Source organism: Physeter macrocephalus, chromosome 2 (genome assembly GCF_002837175.3).
Source record: "Physeter macrocephalus isolate SW-GA chromosome 2, ASM283717v5, whole genome shotgun sequence".
NCBI lineage: Eukaryota > Metazoa > Chordata > Mammalia > Artiodactyla > Physeteridae > Physeter > Physeter macrocephalus.
The window spans coordinates 65,203,819-65,224,358 of NC_041215.1; the positions used below are offsets into that span (position 1 = coordinate 65,203,819).

General features: G+C 44.2%; 1 protein-coding gene across 5 annotated transcripts in view; it reads left to right on the forward strand.

Moving 5' to 3' along the window:
- Nucleotides 1-20,540, forward strand: part of TANC1 (tetratricopeptide repeat, ankyrin repeat and coiled-coil containing 1) — a 236,341-nt gene that overhangs the window by 49,858 nt on the left and 165,943 nt on the right. For 3 of the 5 annotated variants that reach the window (XM_024122164.2, XM_055088026.1, XM_028478263.1), the window contains exon 2: nucleotides 5,043-5,133. The exons of 1 other annotated variant lie outside the window; for it this stretch is intronic. The gene's annotated coding sequence lies outside the window, so the exon portion shown is untranslated. Of the gene's footprint in view, nucleotides 1-5,042; nucleotides 5,134-11,544; nucleotides 11,634-20,540 lie in introns of those variants that run through there. One more of the 5 variants, XM_055088024.1, reaches the window with a different exon arrangement.

Here is a 20,540-nt window from a genome sequence, read left to right on the forward strand (position 1 = left end):
GGGGCCACAACAGTGAGAGGCCCGCGTACCGCAAAAAAAAAAAAAAAAAAAAAAAAAAAAAAAAAGTTACTTAAAAAATAAGTTTAAGAAAATCTAAAAATTAGTGGATATATGTATATGTATAACAGATACACCTTGCTGTACAGCAGAAACTAAGGCAACATTGTAAATCAACTATAATAAAAACTTTAAAAAAAAAATAAAGAAGCTTGAGGTTTAGTTGGAAGAGAGAACTAGCAGACCTGAAACCCTCAATTGAAATTGGTAGACAAGTTTTGCATCAGGTGTGCGTTCAGAAAAGCGTGACTTGAGTTGGGAGCTTTGAGCCAGCAGTGGTATTGAGTAAATGGCCATGCAGTGTACCTTGGAGAGACCAGACACCCTGGGAGACCACGGAGGAGGGTGAGTTAATGAAAGCCCAGTTAGGAAGTGGCAGAGGTTATGGAGAGATTTAGCAGCACCTCTGATAAACCTATTGCAAAGGAGGAGTTGTTGAGGGTTTATGACGGGTTCACAGACTGTTGTGTCTGTGTGGTTGATTAAAATGCAGACTCTTGGGCTGTACTCCAGATATTATGATTCCCTTCGTATGCAGCCTGGGGTGTCCAGGAATGGCCCAGGTCCTTCTGGTACAGATGGCCTGCAGGATATACTTTGGGCAACACTGGTAAATGGATGGATAATGTAAAACTGATTTAATTCCTCCACGAGAGACTGAAATTGGGAAGGAGGCATTCCAGCTGGACAGCCTGGTTTTTGTCCCTCTGTTACAGGACAGGTAGAGAGCAGGTAGCCCTATGAACTAAGGAACAGGGAAGTGAGAATAGAATTAGCTCTCCTCAGCTGGAGACGGTGTCCCTGCAGTCCGCACCCTTCCCCCAGGTACCCAGCATCTCTTATCCACGCACTGTCAAATCTGAGAGAACATCATGATGCTAATTGAGATCACGTTTCGATTCAGCTCTCATATGAGCCTAGGAAAGCTTTGTTCTTTGGGCATTGTAACTCCAGGCAGTTACCCTGTAATGAGGGTGTGCTTTGTCAGATTTAGTGAGCAAGAAAATATGGGTTATCAGTTAAAAAAAAAAAAAAACAAAAAACTGTTAGTACTGTTACTGGAAGAACCAGGAGAAATCATAGTGGTAAATCCAGGTCTTCACATCTGAAAACCATCATAATCACTTCTCACATAGCAAACCCTTGACATGGGGATGGTCCTTACCGATGTGCTGTGAATCGCTTTCTCTCACCAACTCCATGACAGTGCCTATCCAGGGCTTACTTAGGGAATGACCCGGTCTGTCCCCACCCCGTCCTCTCTCTGGGGAGTGTGCACCCCCAGGCCCTACCTTGCACCCACTCCAGTGATCATCCCCTGCAAGGTGTTATTCACTCCAGCTTCTTCCTCCAGCCCTCTCCCGTCCGTTTGTGTTTCTCCCCCCACTCCCTTTTTCTAGGCATAAATATTTCCTGCTCCCCATCTGCCACGACAGAAGAAAACACCCTGAGGATAGGTCAGGGGCAGTGGTTCCAAGTCCTGGCTATGCATTAGAATCAGCTGGTCAGCTTTAAAAAGTAACATTTGGGTCCCCAGAGATTCTGTTTTAATTCTTCTGGGCATCAGAATTTTTAAAGCTCCCCAGGAGATTCTGGTGGATGGTGAGGATCGAAACCACCTCCATGTACTTGATAGGTTTAATGGTACTAGCACTACACCTGTATTAGGGAAAATGGAAGCCACAAGATTTGAAATGGAAATAAGTATTTTTATATAATGCCTGTTGCTGCTAGAGTCCCAGATGGATGCCTGAGTCCCCAGAATTTTCCTCCTTCCTACTTTTGGCCTTTATTTAAGCTTGCTTTCTATTAAGCACCAGCATTCAAAATGAAACAAAACAAAGACAAGAGCTTTCTTTTACTGGCTTAAGGATTTCTCTGGTATTGTTTTCCACTGTGATGCATGAGCTCTCCGAGCGGGGTGTGACCCAGTGAAAATTGCGGGCTTCATCACGCTGGTCACCCTCTCTGGGCCTCACCCTCTGTGGAGTAGCATTCAGTGCAGCAAGACCCTGTACCACTGGAGGACTTGGACTGTCGCACGAAATCGCTGGACACACACTTTGGACGATAAACACAAACCCTAGTCTTTGTGGTCCAAGGATGCCCAATGCTAGGTTTCTGGAAGGATACTTAAGAGAAAAAAGCTTATTTCTGTTGGATAAACAACTTTAAAGTCTCTCTGTTCATCTTTGAAACAGAGTGATGACCAGGAGGTAAACCCTAATAATTCTCCTCAGAAGCCTTTTAAGGTTTTATTTTTAGGAACTAATTGGAAATTAGATCCATGAAAATGAAAAGGTAGTGATTGGCAATTGAAGGTCATCATTCACCTGGTCTCTGATCTTCTGTGTTTTAGGTTCCATAAAAATTCCTCCAATAAGTGTATGTTGCCTTCTTTTGCAGTTTACATGAGAATATTTTGTGGCATAATGCTTGTTTTTCAAAACTGTCTTGGGCCCAGATTTTGGACTGTGCATTGAAAATGAATGGAACCCTTTGGGTGGAGGAGTGGTGAAATGAGAAAATGTAAAAAAGTAAAAAGTTCCATTTTTTTTCTCATCTAACATTGATTTTAAAGGACAATTGAAAACTCGAGGCCTAGTTTCTCTTCTGAGTCTGGTGGATGAGTGCTCTAACTGTAGTTATAAGTAACTTCTCAAACACCACTCAAGAGTTCCTCTGGCCTCGTTGACCTCCCTCTTTCCTTTCTGTAATTACTGAACATGGCCCTTAAAACCCATGTAGGACTGAATACAGAATCTAGACTCTGTGATCTCATCACCACAAAAACAGACTATAGGGACAGTCCTTCTTGCAGGAAGTCACCTCCCCTTGGGACTTCTGTGACTCTGTAATTTACAGAGCTGCCTTTGTCATCTTAAGCTCAGAAAGAACTGCCCCCCCAACCGCGCCCTTACAGAGGTAGTAACAACTGGGTTGCTGTAGGTGAAGAGGCCAGAGAGAAAGCACGTGTGTGCATCACCTGTTAGAGATGTAGTTATAAGAGCGCACGCAGGTCTGTGGGTGCTCTGGGCAGAGGGTCTGCATGACAGCGGGCACGTCGTGGGCTGTGATGGCTATTCTTTTATATTTGTCTGTTGGCTGTGGTTGGGACAGTAGAGGCGACTGCCTTTTCTGCTGAGGTGTGTTTTGTGGAAGGAGGTTGGCTGAAGTCCTTGCGGCAGCTGCGAGATGGATTCCTTCCCTGGCTGCCAGAGTCTCGGTGAAGAGGCAGGTGATCCCTTTTATGAGTGAATAATAGGAGGATGCCTCAGATATTTGAGCTGCTGTGCACCAGGTGGTGCTGTCCTGCAGTGAATGCTTAAATACTCCCAGTGAGGTCAGCAACCCCGGGAGGGAAAAACCTGGAGCGCTCAGAGGCCTTGGCAGAGTTTACGGGCTGTCGCCGAACATGAGGTGAGATTTGACAGAGGGTGACTACCTGGACCGTGTAGGTTTTTTTCCTCTGCGTTCTCCTTGAATGAGATCTCAGCTGTCCTGAAGTGGGGAGGGGACAGGACCTGTGCTCTGCCTCGGTCCCTGGTTTCCTTCTAGAGAAAAGCTTGCGTGCTCCGTTCTTATCTTTGAAGAAGTCGCAGCGGGTAAGGGGGGCATGTCTTGTAGAGCTCATCAGACAGACTTAAAAGGGAGAAAAGGCCTCCACCCTTACGTTGCATGCACAAACCTATTACACTCCGGTGCCCTGCCAGGGTGGTTTTGTTGGCCCCAACGTGACTACACACAATCCGTCCTCTTTGGCAGTGAAGCCCGGCGGCGTTGCTGCAAGGGGATTGACTTGAGCCAGAGCCTGGTTGTCGGTGTGTTTGAGCATGGATAGCACCCTTGAAAAAGAACATCTTCCAATACCAGAGTAGCAGTAAAAAAGAATATTTCCCAAGGAAATGGACTCCGAGTCAGTCATGGAGAACCTCTTGTTGGAATCCTTCAGTGAACAAACATGCATTGACATCTGCCTCTACTTGTGATTATAGCAGGAGGGTGTTGTAGGGGACGGCAAAGACCGGCCCTTGAGAAACGGGGAGGAGGGGAGGTCAAGGCAGCAGGAAGCAAATGCTAGAACGCAGGTACCCTCAAGGTGCTTTGAGTGCAGAGGAAGGGCTGGTGAGGTTCCTTGGGGGTGGGGTGGGCAGGCAGGTGATACTTGAGCTGTGCCTGGAGGATGACTTGTCTCCAGAGTAGGGGAGGGGGTTTCAGGATGAGGGACTGGGGAGAGCAAAGGTGTGAGATTGGATGGTGTGTTCGGAAATGAAGAGTCGTGTAGAGAGCTGGGACCTGTGAAGAGTGAGGTAGGAAACATGGGAAGAAAATGTTCTGGAGAACTTGAGCGCCCTGAGTGTTTTAGAGAGGTTCTTGGCTCGATATCTCAAACCTTTGAAACATTTGTGTGTTGGGCTGCAAACCCATTAGCATCACTTAAAGAGAAAACCCGAGATAGAGAAGGTAGTCCGGACACTGCGGTACCTTGCTTAAGACAGGGGGCTTTCAGTCAATATCCCTGGTCACTTGGACAGAGGGTATCAGGAGAAGGAATGAGTTTTCTTGCATTTGCCAGCCCATCACCCTGTTTTGTTTTTGTTTGTTTGTTTGTTTTTTTTTTTGGCGGTACAAGGGCCTCTCACTGTTGTGGCCTCTCCCGTTGCGGAGCGCAGGCTCCGGACGCGCAGGCTCAGTGGCCATGGCTCACGGGCCCAGCCGCTCCGCGGTATGTGGGATCCTCCCGGACCGGGGCACGAACCCGTGTCCCCTGCATTGGCAGGCGGATTCTCAACCACTGCGCCACCAGGGAAGCCCCATCACCCTGTTTTTTCCCCTGTTAAGAGTATGTAGATGCTGACAGCTCTTTTCCTCTCTATCACTGCTTTGTCTGGAGTCCTGGTTGTAGCTGGTTTTATAAGCTCTGTGCTTCTTGCGTCGGAGGACGAGTATGCTGACCGGTTTTCTTTTTTGCATTCTCTTTCCAGCTTTCTGTGGTCACGGAGGAACTTTCTGGGTGCCCCCCGAGTAAGACAGCGTCTCTCTGTTGCCAGCAAGTAGAGTCTGGGGTGAAGCGAGGTGAGTGAGACCCAGGGAGAATTCGTGCTCTGACAGACCAAGTTTCCCAAGATATGTTACTTTCTGAACAATTTTGAGGTCTTTGAAAGTGAACTGGGATTATATTCAAAGAAATTTAAGAATTTAAAAAAAATTCGTGACTTAATTACCATGTTAAAGCAGTCATTATTAATAATAGGGATGCACTGATTCATTCTTTTAAAACTTTGCTGACTTTTGTTGGTATCCGTTTCAGGGTTTTTTGGTCTCTATGGTGCCTAGCACAGTGCTTTTCCACTAAAAACATTTATTAAATATGTTGTGTGACTGGCTTAATATCTTACAGGTTGCAAACAAAGAAGTAGAACTGAAACATTTTCAGACTTTTAATAAAGTCAGACTGGCTGTCAATTTTTTTGCTGTTTTTTAAATTAAGATGTAGTTGGCATGTAACACTATTAGTTTCAGGTGTACAACATAACGATTCAATAGGTGAATATATTGTGATGTCTGTTCTTTATCATGTCATTTTCCTGTTCCCCAATCCCCATGAAATCTTTTCAAGTTTAATTACAAACCTCCCTTTAGTTACCGAGACAAATAAGGGAATGTTTTCACCTGCTTTACCCAGCTGCTCTTCCCAGAATGGTTTTTTAGGGCCACACCAGTTACAATGGCTTGGGTTCCATCTCCCATCTGCTCTACATACTGTCTTTTTTTTTTTTTAAATAAATTTATTTATTTATTTTTGGCTGTGTTGGGTCTTCGTTGCTGCATGCGGACATTCTCTCGTTGTGGCGAGCGGGGGCTACTCTTCGTTGCAGTGAGCGGGCTTCTCATTGCGGAGGCTTCTCTTGTTGCGGAGCCAACGCTCTAGGCGCACGGGCTTTGGTAGTTGTAGCACGCGGGCTTAGTTGCTCTGCGCCATGTAGGATCTTCCCGGACCAGGGCTTGAACCCGTGTCCGCTGAATTGGCAGGCAGATTCTTAACCACTGCACCACCAGGGAAGTCCCTCTACATACTGTCTTGTTAACCTCTTCCGAGTGTGTCCTTCCCCTCCTGGGCCATAGGAACTTTAAGCAAGTTGCTAAACTTCTCCTGTACTATGGTTCTCATGTACTATGGTTTTCCTGTACTGCAGTCTTACATGTAAATTGTGAAACAAAAATACCTACTACAAGGGGTTTGGTGAGGCTGGAGGCTCCTGATGGTTAAGATTTTTGTTCTGTTTCTCCTTTTTTGTTTGTATTCTCTATCTGCAGTGTGGAGCATATGGTAGGACTCAAATAGTCCCTCTCTCCTTTAAGGAGAGAGAGAATTGGCTGAGAACGGAGTCTCTAATCCCATCCTAAGTGCACACAGCTTCGAGGACTGTTGTTATCCATGCTCAGATGCTTACAGTTGAGGCTGTGGAGCAGGAATCCCCAGGAGGTCCAGGACGGAACGGTTGACTAGGGACATTGAAGGCTCTGCCCTGGATCTCTTTTCTGTGGGTGCTGGAAATGCTCCTCCCTAGGAGATGGGGTCAAAGTTAAAGCTGCTTCCAAACCTCTGAGTATTCTTGAGACATCCATGTGACGTGCAGGTGCACTCTGCCATCTGTCCAGCATGGCTTGCTCGCAGGATTTCATATTCTGCACTCACCCTTCCTGCCATGCCTTGCTCGTCCATGAAGAACACAGTGGCCAATTGCCCCCACCTCAACTTTGTGGGAATCCTGCTAAAAGGTAAAAGCTTCTCAACAGGAGCATGGCAGGGGAGTACACATCATAATCTCCTGTGAGGTTTTAAAGATTAGGGCACCAGGACTCACCCTAGGTCTGCTGAACTAGAATTTGGGGGATGGGGAGGGTGTCCCTGCTATCTGTGTGTGTGTGTGTGTGTGTGTGTGTTTTAAGAAGCTCCTCAAGAGGTGATGGTGTGTAACTTCTTGAAAGATATTTGTATATGGAGTAGACTTAAAAAAACAAAAACCTCTTTCTGAGCCTGAGCAGATGTTTGAGGGCATTATTTTTGAACTCTGCTAACTAGTTTAACCAGTTTATACTGCCAAGCCGAACAGTCCCTTGTAGTGCCATAATTTGCATTGTAGAACCATTTTATAACTTTTATTTAAAATTGCATAGGACAACACTTTCTACGGCTGTAAGTATACAAGGAATGAGGAAAATGACATTGAAGAACAGTTTACTAAATTTAACGAGAGCTTAGGCTTATTTAGAAATCCAGGTGGGAATCTGCTTAAATGGAATTTTTACCACTGTATGCAGGGATTTGCATATTGAAATCAAAGCCTTTCCGACTTGTGGTAACACATTTCTCAAAATAATGTTGAAATAGCAATTTATATGCATTGCCCTAAGAGAGTTATTGGACAGGAAATTTATCTAGTAAGTTAGACATTTTTTCCTCCTCCAGTTTTTGGGTGGTAGAGAATTTAAGCGAATTTTTCTTTTCTCTTTCCCTGGGGACCAGCTTCAAGGAAATAGGAGCTTAATAGCAGAGATATGTTAAATGGCTTTTGTGGTTTTTAACTGTGTCTCTTTTGCAAATTTCCCTTTCTCTGGGGGGAAAAAAAACCTTTGCAGTCTGTTGTTGTCTGAGGTTTTAATAATTTGATGGGTTTGGAGAAAGGTGAGTGTCTATTTTGAAATCAAAGAATCTTACCGTTTAGGGAGAGACCTTACAGATGATCTGCCATCTGGTTTCCATCACCTCAACTTTATAGAAACTGCTCCTAAAGTCACAAATGGCCTCTAATAGGACTCGTGACATGACTTTTCTGTAGCACTTGATATATTGATCACTCCTCATTTGAAACTTTCTCCTTTGGGTTCCTTTGCATTTTTCCTACTTTTCTCCTTTCGTTTCTTCCTAGGTCCTACTCGTTCTGCTGTTAAGTGTTCGTGTTCCCTGGGCTTGCATCCTTGGTGGTTTGCTTTTAGTCTGCTCAGCCTCTTTGGGGAACTTCAATATTCCTGTGGCTTTAGCCACCACCCACATGTTAATGACCCCCAAGTCTTTCTCTGAGTTCACCCTTGTCTTAAACAATCTTTTGGACATTTCTACTTGGATGACTCATATGTACTTTTAACTTGAGCTATCCAAACTGAACTCAATTTTCCTCCTAATTATTGCCTGCTTTCCACTCTCCACCTCCCAAAGTTCCCTCACCCCCGTGCTTCTGTCTGCTTTTCCCACTTTGGTCATTGGCACTATTCAAGCCAGAAATGTGTGACTCATCCTTCACCCTCCCTCACTCAGTCAGCTCCATATCGTAATTGGCGATTAAGTTCTATCATTTTAATATCTCAAATAAGAAAGGAAAAGGCCATTCCAGTGACATTTAATTGGGCTTTAAAAGTTGTAGTTGGGCTGTATAAGCAGATGTAATAACATGAGACAGTCATGACCATTTATGTCATACACATTTCTTTTTATTTATTTATTTATTTTTTGCGGTACGCGGGCCTCTCAACTGCTGCAGCCCCTCTGGTTGCGGAGCATAGGCTCCGGACACGCAGGCTCAGCAGCCATGGCTCACGGGCCTAGCCGCTCCGCAGCATGTGGGATCTTCCCAGACCGGGGCACGAACCCGTGTCCCCTGCATCGGCAGGCGGACTCTCAACCACTGCGCCACCAGGGAAGCCCTCATATACATTTGTTGCTAGGCAGAGTCCTAGGTACTTGTTATGTTGTTTCTCATTCTTAGTTATTCTGTAGTATGTCATCTCTGTTACAAAGGAGGATTCTAAGGTTTAGAGAGTTTAAGTTACAGGCCCAGGATCACAGGGTAGGTAAAGCATGGTGGGTTAGGATTTGGGGATTTTAACCCTATGGATTGGTCTGCCTGCCTCCAAAGCCTTTACCATCATGTCACTCTGTCTTATGTTCCCATGATGCCACAGATTTGGATTTCTAGTGAGTAGGTTGACTGTGTTAAAGGCAGGAACTGGGTCTTACTCAAATTTCTGTGTCACCGTGTGTGTGTGTGTGTGTGTGTATGTGTGTGTATGTTTGTGTGTTTTTTTTTACATGGTAGGTGATAAACACAAGACTCTTAAATGGCAAAACCATGGTCTATGTCTTCTGTGGCTTCATCTGGGTTCAATCCCTTGTTTTCCTATTAGCTGTGCACTAGCTGGGTAGCCTGAGATAAGGACGGTAGGGTCATGCTGCTTATCCTTGCAGGGTTTTTATGGGAAAGTGCTTTAAAATTCAGGGACATTTTTGAGAAATTCTGTTTAGTTGTGGAAGTTGATAGTTGGCTAGCCCAGATGAGCCTCTTTTTTTGGTTTTAAATGACAGCATGTGAAAATATAAACTCTTCTGGACCTCTGATCGTGCTGATTGAATCATTCGTGTGCTTGCAGTAATAAAGGCAGAAAAGTCCCTTCCGAGTAAAAACCTTGTTAATGAGAATAGTATATATAGATCTGATTTTTGCCCTTACTTCTGAATATAACTTTTGGAACAGATGAGGATATGATCTGTGAAACCAGGTAGTACATATTTAGGTCTAGGCAAGTGAATTAAAGCAGAGTCTACTGAAGTTTTTTCTTCTGTTTGATTGATCTTAGGAGGGTGGACTTCAAGATGTGCTGTACCAAAACAATCCCTAAATCCTGGCACAGACGGTTCTGCATTTTGTTTCCTCATAGCTCTCTCCTTTTGTGCTGTCCTGAGAAGGAAATGCTTTGTTTCCCGTCATAGTTCTCCCTTTTGCATCATATTTTGTAACAAGGTCCTCTGAGGAGAAGGGTCCCCTTTAGTGAAGGTTTAATGGTTTCTAAATTCCACAGTGACAAATTGGTTTTATATATCCTGTCTTTAGGCCCCATGCTGTGCAATAGAGGCTGGTCTTGTACATCATTTAATTTCGGGATCCAAGGCTTAGGGTGCCAAAAGTGAGGGTCTAGTGTTCTTCAAGAGAAGAAATGGAGTGCTGTGTTAAGAGGAAAGGTGTGGCCTGGGCAGGCTACGAAGTTTCTCTGACTCTTAATCTCTTTATCCCCTCCTTTCATCAAAGAGGACAGTTATAGTCCCTACCTGCTCCTTGCTGTGAGGACTAAACCAGACACTTTACAGTGAAAAACGTTAACAGTGCCTGCTACTGGGTGCGTTTGTGTCCCCACCTCTGCTGTTATTTTTATGGTGGTTTGTTGGATTCGTGGAGTAAAGGTCTTCTGTTTGTTACAGATTTACAGTATTGAGAAGAAGAGATAATTGTAAAAAGTCATAACATAAGTCTGAGTTGGAGATGAATGGCTTTGTGGTTGTCAGTGAGTTACAAGTACATTGAAGTATGGGCTTTATTAGGTTTGTGAGAAGGAATAAGGGAATTGGCTTGGGAAGTTGGACTACATAAAGACAAGGGCCAGGTATTTATTATTTTATATCCAGCTCTGTTGCAGACTCGCATATTTTTCTGTACCAGAAAGATGTTTCAGTGAGACCGTGACAACCTAGTACATCTGTGCAACATCTTCATTTTATCTAGAACAGCTTCACATCTACTGTCTCTAATTCAAAGTCATTCAAGAAACATGTGTTCCACTGGGTTCTAATTGGGCTGTTTTTCCTTTAAGAAGGCATTGGGACCACACACATATTTAGGAAATAACTTTGTAACTGTGTTCATGTACTGTGTATAAGGAACCTTTCCAGTTTGCAGTAGTTTCTGCAGCTCATCCCCTCACCCCCCAACTTGAAAGGAGAGTGATCTCTGTGTATATGTATGTGCATGTGTGGTTTCCATGCCACTTCACAGTACGGATTTTGTTCCTTAGGTCTGAGATATATTTCATACTTGTCTGTATGTGTTGAGAGGTGGTGACAATCCATGATCAAAGGTTTCACTGCAGAGTTAAAGGGTCTTAATTGAACCTGTCACTGTGTTTTAGAGAAAAAAAAAATCTGATGTCATACCTGGCATGTCACATAACTTCAAGTGTAAAGCTTGAACTTCATAGGTTTGAGTAAAGTTTTATCTGACTTCTAAAAATAACGTTTGTAATCTCCATGCATAGGAATTCTGTAATTCAGAACTTCGTCGATGTGTTTTTTTGCTGTTGGGTTGGGGTTGAATGCCTCCAGTTTAGCTCAGAGCTACCATCCCAGCTCTTCTGGAAACTGCACAAGGCTTTCATCTTTCTGGGAAGTGTGGCTGGTGCCACAGCTGAAACAATGAGCCAGATTTAGGTAATTTTATTAGTCTAGAAAAAGTATTACACTTTAGCAGCTGTTGTAGGTTCCTAATCATGGAAACAAAAACCATCTCAGTTACCCAGGAGCCATGAGAAATTGGCAATGGGCCAGCGTAAGTCCATGTATTTTGGACTCTGAATTATATTTATCTTCATAGGGCATCCCCTGTGAAGGCATGCAGCTGGGGAATGGCCTGACTGTATGAAGCAGAGAGGGCAGAAGAGGCCAAGCCTTGGGTACCAGTCTCACTAGGAAGCCTGATCCAGTTAACTGGAAGACTATACTTGCTAGACCTTAAATACCTTTTAACAGGGTAAGAAGAGCATCCATGAAAACAATAAAACCAATGTAAAACACACTTGTCCCCAATATTCACCCTGGCTTTCCTTGTTTTGAATATTGTCTCACGCTGTAAATTTCTACAGCTCTCTCTCTTGGAACGCCAGGCTGGCTATTGTGAGTGAGTGAGTAATTTGGTGGTGATGGACTTCCTTGTTAAATAGAACTTTTACAGACTACTCTGAAAACTAATCATGGAACTTGGCATTTAAATGTTAAGAGTGGTGCATATGTGGAATACCCAGTCCTGCTAATGTGTGCCACTTAGTAAGTTACCATTTAATTTCCTGAATTTCAGTTGTTCCATGAGTGGTATAAAACTGAGCTACTGTTTCTCTAGAAACTCCTGGGCTATTAGCAGAGCTTTTGGCAAGTCTAAGTAATTGTTCCGTTGGGTCTGACTCTGATTCTCTGGGTCAGGGTCCTTAACTTTTAGGGTCATTGGATGCACTTCAGAGGATCTGTGAATGTGGGTGAGTGGGTGAAGAAAAAAAAGTACATTTTTATTTTCACTATCCTCTAGCCAAAATGTGTTTTTTTTCCCCCCAATCATGAAAGGGGCCCATAAACCATGTACTGTGAGCACCTGTGGCTTTGCCACTTAGAAATTAAACTTTTGTATCACATTGTGGGAGATAGTTTAAGCTATCAGTTATGCCTACCACTCAGAAAACTACAGTAGCTCTTAGACCTGCTCTTTTTTTTTTTTTTTTTTTTTTTTTGTGGTATGCGGGCCTTCCTCTGTTGTGGCCTCTCCCGTTGCGGAGCAAGGCTCCGGACGCGCAGGCTCAGCGGCCATGGCTCACGGGCCCAGCCGCTCCGCGGCATGTGAGATCCTCCCATACTGGGGCGCGAACCCGGCTCCCCTGCATCGGCCGGTGGACGCGCAACCACTGCGCCACCAGGGAAGCCCCAGACCTGCTCTTATGTCATGTTATTTATGCATTAAGAAGCACACATTACTATTATCACAGATTGTTTTCTAAATATTTTGATGTCTGTTTCAATATAATTGATTTTCTTTGTAATCGCATTTTCTATGTCAAAATCACTCAGGAACATTCTGATTGGAGGGTCTAGATTGCTGAAGCAGCCCATGGCACTTAAAAGGTCACATGCTCCTGCCTTGGATGGCACCCTTGTATTATGAGACTGGATTTGTTAACATTAAAAAAAAAACAAAAAAACTCTACATGTTAGGCTTTTATTCCTAGCATGAGCTTTCCTATCTTCCTTTGAGACTGGATTTGTTAACATTAAAAAAAAAAACAAAAAAACTCTACATGTTAGGCTTTTATTCCTAGCATGAGTTGTCTTTGACTTTTATCATCTAGAGCTCTGGTATTCCCCCATTTTGGGGCTGTTGGAATGGATTAAAAAATAAAGCCACACCCGTTCCTGTGTGATCTTTCTCATGGGCCCCTGTGGCAGTCGCACTTGGAGATTGCTTACTGCAGCCAAATGTTTATGGCCCAGAATGGTTTCCCTTACAAATTTCAGATAAGAGCACGGTGATCCATGTGTTGAGATATTTGCTTTAGCTGTGGGAAGAGATGATCCTGTGTGGCTTGTATGAATTTGATTCAGCTCTCCACTGCATTATCACTGCAGGCATTCCCTAATTTATTTTAGAACTTGATGTCCAAGGTTAAGACCATATTACATTTATTGGACTGTGTAAAACAGCCCAGAGAAGGAAAGCTTGGGCACCAGGCCATTCCTTGCCCCAGCCCATCACCTTTTAATAAGCTTCATACAGTTCATTCTAGTGAGAAATGGGCAGTTTTTTTTGTTGTTGTTTTGAGCTCCTCTTGAGTAACGTAGTTCTGAGTTTCCGGGTAAGTGTTAGGAATAGGGGAAGCATTGCCCATGTGACACAGAGGTCTCTGCCCCCAAATAATCTTCCTCGTTGGCAGTATGGCCCATCTCCGTGTTCTCCCCATGTGAGCTCATGAATTGAAGAGTGTGCTCTTTTTTTGTATGTATTTTGTTGTGTGATGCCTCCAGATCATATACATTGACAACACTGTAGTTTGAAGTAACTCTGATAAGATGGATGCCTAGCAGAACTTGAGGGAGTGGACAGGAGGTGTCTTTCAATAGAGGTAGATTCTCTTTTTCAAGATAGATTGAGGCATGGGATGCCTCTCTGGGGGTGGTGGGGGGTTGTGTTTGTGTGTGTGTGTGTGTGTGTGTGTGTGCACACGTGTATATGTGGCCAAAGATGATTTTTTTCCCCCTGTTTGACAGTTTTGTCTGTTTTACCACCTCACCAGGCCTCTGGGAGCTCGTCTCTCATTTTTAGCCAAAAAAGGAGGCATAGGATAGGGACTTCATGGTCAGGGTCTGGAGCGAAACTGCTTGGATGGGCCCCCATGAGCTACGTGACCCTGGGCAAGTCCCAGCCTCTCTGTGCCTTCACAGAATGGAGATATTAATAGTACCTTCCCCAGAGGGCGGTTGTGAGGATTAAATGACTGTGTGTGTGTGTGTGTGTGTGTGTGTATACGTACATACATATGTGTGTGTGTATGTGTGTATATATATAAAAGTAAAGTGCTTAGAGCAGGGCCTGGAATATAATTAGTGTTAAATACATGTTGCTGGCTGCACATCAGAATCACCTGGGGGAGTTTAAAAAAACTACATGGGTATTGAAAACTCCCAACTTAATGAAATCAGGGCCTGGGGAGGTTAAAACCTTGTTCAGAGCATCATAGCAAGTCACTGACAGAAGTGGAGGAGGGATTTTGATGTCTTATATTCTGGGGCTTTAAGAGAAAGATCCATCTGTCAGCTCCGTAAGCAAGAAATCTTTGTGTAATGAATAGCTGCCTTTCATGGGGCATCTTTGAAGTTGTCTGACCTTTTTCACTTTGAGGCCAGTTGCAGGGCAATTTAAAAAATTTAATTTCTTTAGATTTATGATACGAGGCTTCATTCAGCTGGCACTGATTGATTGAGTACCTTTACACTTTTTGAAAAATGGACTTTCTGACATGTCTTCAAGGTCTCTTCTCCTTTCATACTAGAGGCTTATCATCAACCCATGCCATAGACTCCTCAGAGGAGTTCCTTTTTCATCTGTGGTGATGGTTTATCAGCTACTGTGATTACAGTGGCCCTTATGAACAAGAAATAAATCTTCCCCCTTACAGTGATAGCACCTACAGGTGGAAGAGACTTGATATTGTCCTGTCAAACGGGAAAGGGAGCAGTGTTCCTGTTAGACAGATGAGCCCGTGAAAGGTGAAATAACTTGCCCAAGGTCATTTTGTTAATGTAATGCCTCCTACCTTTACTCAGGGACCTGTAATTGTCACACATCAAGAAGGTGGTCAGGTTCATAGCTCTGTTGTGTGATACAAGAGGAAAACTTAACGGGAAGGAGAAGGGAAAAGAAAAGAGGATGTAATCAGAGGGTGGTTGTTATGGAGCTAACCGCCATATGAGGGTTGGGACTGGGGTCTCCAGTTGCTATAAACCTTCCACAGGGGAGCATCCTGTGATCCTGGTCACATCCTGCGCGGAGCTGTTTGAGAAAGGATGGGACCACATGCAAAGTCTGTGGTTCATAGTCAAACCCTAGGTGGTTCTCTACGGGCTTTTGGCCTCATGGCCGCTGTGGCTCAGCGTTGGCTTTCTCCCAGCTCTCCTCAGCTGGGTCCACAACAACGGTACTTTCACCCTCATACAAAAGCCGCTTTGTCCTTTAGACTTGCATTCTGTGCTCTCCTGGTCACCTCCCTGTCCCACCTTCCCTCAGTTCATTGGAGGCAGCAGGTCAGAGCCTGAGCTTTCACGTCAGAACTGGGTTCAAGTCCCAGCTTCACCTTTACAAATTGTGTAACCTTGGGAAAGTTGTTAATCCCTCTAAGCCTTTGCTTCCTTATTAATAAAAAGGAATCAGTAAAACTGTCCCATAGATTATTTTTTTTTTCAGGATAAAATGAGATTACATATGAATGTAAAGCTCTTCCACTCACCTGATACACAGTAAACACTTAGTAAATAATAGCTGTTAGGGTGGTGGTTGATATCCCTCATCCTGCCTGTGTTACTGCAGGAAGCATCTGAATGGCCCTTCCCCAGACCGAGAATCAAGTGCCTTGACTTGTTTGCCTCCAACCTTCACTTGAGGACATTCCACTTCAGCAAACCGTGCTGTTGGCCATCATGTGGGCTTTAACATTGTCTGGAATTGTTCCACATCCAAAGATATAAAATTAAGCCCAGACGGCCTTTTTCAGCTTCCTCATTGACTTAGTCCTACTGTATTTGCTCTTTGATCTCTTTGAGACACCATCCCTGTTCTCTCTGGCGGTCCTTCCTCTCAGGCCTCCACTTGCTTCCTGTCCAGCCTTGATTCCATGGCACGCCACTCTGAGTACTCTTTTTATTTATTTTTTTTTTTTTTGCCTCTCCCCTTGCAGAGCACAGGCTCCGGACGTGCATGCTCAGCGGCCATGGTTCACAGGCCTAGTCGCTCCATGGCATGTGGGATCCTCCCAACTGGGGCATGAACCCGTGTCCCCTACATCGGCAGGCGGACTCTCAACCACTGCACCACCAGGGAAGCCCTATTTCATTCTTTTTTATGACGAACCCGTGTCCCCTGCATCGGCAGGCGGACTTTCAACCACTGCGCCACCAGGGAAGCCCCACTCTGAGTACTCTTGTACGAGCACCCTTACCAATCTTGTTGCGCCTATGCTGCAAACACCCGATTACTGATCAAGCCTCTTGTCCTCCAGATGGTTCTTTCCTGGGGCTGAGCATCAGAGGATGGAGTTGCCCACTTTCATCATTTGGTGCTGTGTCTTGCTCTGCAGCCTTGGTTGGCAATCAAAACTGTTCAGCTGTCCTTCTCATCTTGTGCTTGCCTTTCTCTCCTCTACAAGGGCTATTCTGAACCTTCTCTTTTCCTCCATACCTTAGTTTTACCTTATAGAGAAAATGGAGGCATGGATTTGTAGCTTCCTGCTCATGTTTGTTGACAGTGTTGTCTTCCTCCTCCATCATATCATTCTTTGTGCTCCTCTTTGGTTGGCACAGAGTTGATACTCAGGAATGTGTGTAGAATGAAAAACCTGCAATTGCTAGCCCAATGCTTATTCCTTAATTGGGAAATTGGGTTGTAACCCTGTCTCTGCCACTTGCTGGCTCAGGAGAGTCAGGACAAGTTCCTCCATTGCTCAGGGACTTGCATTTTATTTTATTTTTATTTTAAATTGATTGATTGCTGCGTTGGGTCTTTGTTGCTGCATGCAGGCTTTAGTTGTGGTGAGCGGGGGCTACTCTGTTGTGGTGCACGGGCTTCTCATTGCAGTGGCTTCTCTTGTTGTGGAGCATAGGCTCTAGGTGCGCGGGCTTCAGTAGTTGTGGCTCGCGGGCTTGGTAGTTGTGGTTTGCGGGCTCTAGAGCGCAGGCTCAGTAGTTGTGGCGCACGGGCTTCATTGCTCCAGGCTTCAGTAGTTGTGGCTCGCGGGCTCGGTAGTTGTGGTTTGCGGGCTCTACAGCGCAGGCTCAGTAGTTGTGGCGCACGGGCTTCATTGCTCTGCGGCATGTGAGATCTTCCTGGACCAGGGCTCGAACCCATGTCCCCTGCATTGGCAGGCGGATTCTTAACCACTGCGACACCAGGGAAGTCCCATGAGCCTTGCATTTTAAATGAGGATGTTACATTTATTTAAATTTATTAGGCTGGCAGTGTGTTTTGAGGTACAGTTATTTCCTTTGAGAATTATAGCTGGAAAAATTATGTTCCTCCCCGATGTATCCATTGATATTGAAGTGAGAAAGCATACTGTGCTTGCTGGTGAAGCAGAGCAAGGTCTGGCCATCCAGAGTCCCACAGACTAGTGGAGGAAGCAGGTGGGTGAGCAATTAAAATAAGACCCAGAAGGCTTCTAAGAGGAAGCTTTTGAGGTGGGTTTTGAAGTGGGCTTGTGAATTGTCTTTGCTTTCTCTAATAGATTAAGTATTTGTGACTGTCTAGATGGTGGTGGTGATGGTAATAATGTCACAGTTATTTTGTCCTCTAGTTAGGTAGTGTTTTGCTGTTAGGTTGGGAGGTGGGTGCTTGGCTGGGGAACGTCCGGGTGAAGACAGCTTCTGGATGAGCAGGGGCTTTCTGCAAGACTGGTGCTCAATCTTGCTCCAGAGCCATTGGCCTGGGAGGCATGATTATTGCCAGGAACACTGCCCTTGGTTATTTCCCTGTCTGAGCCCTTCCTGGTTTGAGGCAGAATGTATTGCTTTCAGGTTTTGGCTTTTCTGTTATTATACTTATCCCTTCTGTATGCATATTCGAAACGCCAAAATATAACCTGCCTGCAGCTGGTGCTTCTGAAGGCCTGATAACAGAACAGGTCCTGCTATGGAGATGTGCTGTTCATCGTGTGTAAGTCAGATAACTTTGGCCATAAACTTGGAAATTAGTACTTGGTATCAGAAGAATTCTTACATTATTAGTCCAAATCCCTTGTGGGAGAGAATTGCTATTGATTTTGATTTCCCCTCCATAACAACCCTGCTATTCTTTCATTTAAGGAGATTTATTTAGTGTTTGTTGCATGTAAGGCACTTTTTTAGGTGCCATGGGGGATTTGTAGAGTTCATTTTTTTTTTTTACTGTGATTTTGATTGATAACCATCTGTAAGTACAAAGTGGGATGTGGAATTAAAGATACCTTTTGACTCTCATGGCCTGGGAAGGCTTTATGGATGAGATAGTGTTCAAAGCTGACTGGAACAGATCCCTTCACAATCTAGAAAAATGGCTCTTGTAGCCAGAAACAGGTAGCTTCTTCATATTTTCTTCCAAAAGTGAAATTTCTTTTTTACCAAGTGTTATCAAAATGAAAACTTCTTTAAACAAACTTGTATATAGTAATTTTTTAGCAACTTGAAATACTGGCTTAGGAGAGTCAGATTTTTAAGGACACTTTTCTCAAAACAACTTGTATATCTTTCTACAGAGTATTTTAAATATGGGTTGAAAATGATTTCAGTCTAATAGGGAATTTCCACTTAATTTTGTGCATCAGAACTTAAACATTTGAGTTCAAACTTCATGCCCAGAACTCTTTTACATTCATATTACTTGGGACTGTAAATTTACTTTGCTTTTTTTTTTTTTTTTTTTAAATAAATTTATTTTACTTATTTATTTTTGGCTGCCTTGGGTCTTCGTTGCTGCGCGCGGGCTTTCTCTAGTTGCGGAGAGCAGGGGCTACTCTTCATTGCGGTGCGCGGGCTTCTCATGGCTGTGGCTTCTCTTGCTGCCGAGCACGGGCTCTAGGTGCGCAGGCTTCAGGAGTTGTGGCTCGCGGGCTCTAGAGCGCAGGCTCAGTAGCTGTGGCGCACGGGCTTAGTTGCTCAGCGGCATGTGGGATCTGCCCGGACCAGGGCTCGAACCCGTGTCCCCTGCATTGGCAGGCGGATTCTTAACCACTGCGCCACCAGGGAAGCCCCATTTACTTTGCTTTTAATAACTTAGGCAAAAAGACGTCAGGTTTGAGTATAAGACAAACCTAACTCTAAAGAAAAGAACAGCAGAATTAGAGGTACAATTTACAGAATGGCTTTGAATAAAGAGGACCAAATGGTTGGGTCTATGTGTCTTAGGGGATAAATCACAGCCGAATGATAATGATGTCCTGTTTCCCAGCTCTGCATGTTAAGCATCGCCAAGGGCCGCTTTTTTACTTACCATCACAATTGCTTTCTGGTTTCTTGACCAATAACCCCTTCTCCTCCCCCTCAGCTTTCCTGGATGAGGCGTCTGAATCCTAGAGAAGTTTGGTAACTTGTTCCCAGTCACAGTGCCAGGACCAGGTCTCCTAATTCCTAGGCTCCTTCCACTACCGGGGGGCGGGGGGGTGGGTTGGGGAATGGGAGAGACCTCCTGGAATTTCAAGTATTCATCAAGAGTTGGTTTTTCCCCATCCTCTTGGGATCTTTAAAAGAATGTCAAGATATGGCTCTTGCTTTCAGGAAGCTTCTAGAAGGCAGTTTTCCGTGAATTTCCAGCAGCAGCCATTGCCCCCTCTAGCAGGGCTTTGTTTCCTTTTGTGGTCTCTGTCCTGCTTTGTTTTCTCTTACTTCCTCTCTACTGTATTATTTATTCTGTAGGCTGCTTTAGACAGCACCTCCCCACCCATCACCACCACCCTTTTCCTTTCTTTTGATAAACACTAAAGGTTGCCAATGCAAAGGAAAGTTCTAAAGGCAGTACTACAGAAGACATGGCTATCGTGTAGGTGTGTCTTAATCTTATTAGGTTGAGACGTTTTTGAGCCCCTAAAATTGAGGATGTTTTTGATGTATCTCTTCTCTTAAAAAATTTTTTTTTTCTTAATGATCATGTGCATCTTACTTTCCAGTGTTTCACTTGTAGATATTGCTACTCTGGCTTTATTTATTTTGGCAAAAGAAAGGAGGCACCTTCCGAGACTGCTTTGCTTTGAGGTCAGATGGATGGTTTGATGCAAGAAGCTCCTTTCAGTGGAGTGAGCACAGAGCGTGTGTTTAGGTGTCCAGGATAACTGGATAATAAGGGTTTATTATCTTGAGATTTTAAGGCTGACTCAGGTGTGGACGTGAAGGGACATTATGAAATGCAGCATTTTCCTCCCAATTTCCTCATTATCTCTTGGATTTAACTGTTTTCTTGCATTCCTTGCAAATGAGAATATATAGGAATATTCTTTGTAATTTATAAACTGCTATAAATGTTGGTTAATTGCTTGATTTGGAGGAAATGGCTCATCTGTGTTCATTGCAGCCTAGTTAAATCTGTCAACAAATATTGAGAACAGAGTGTGTGGGAAGGCTGTGTTCCGGCTTCTGTTTGTATCTATTAAAGAATAAACATAGT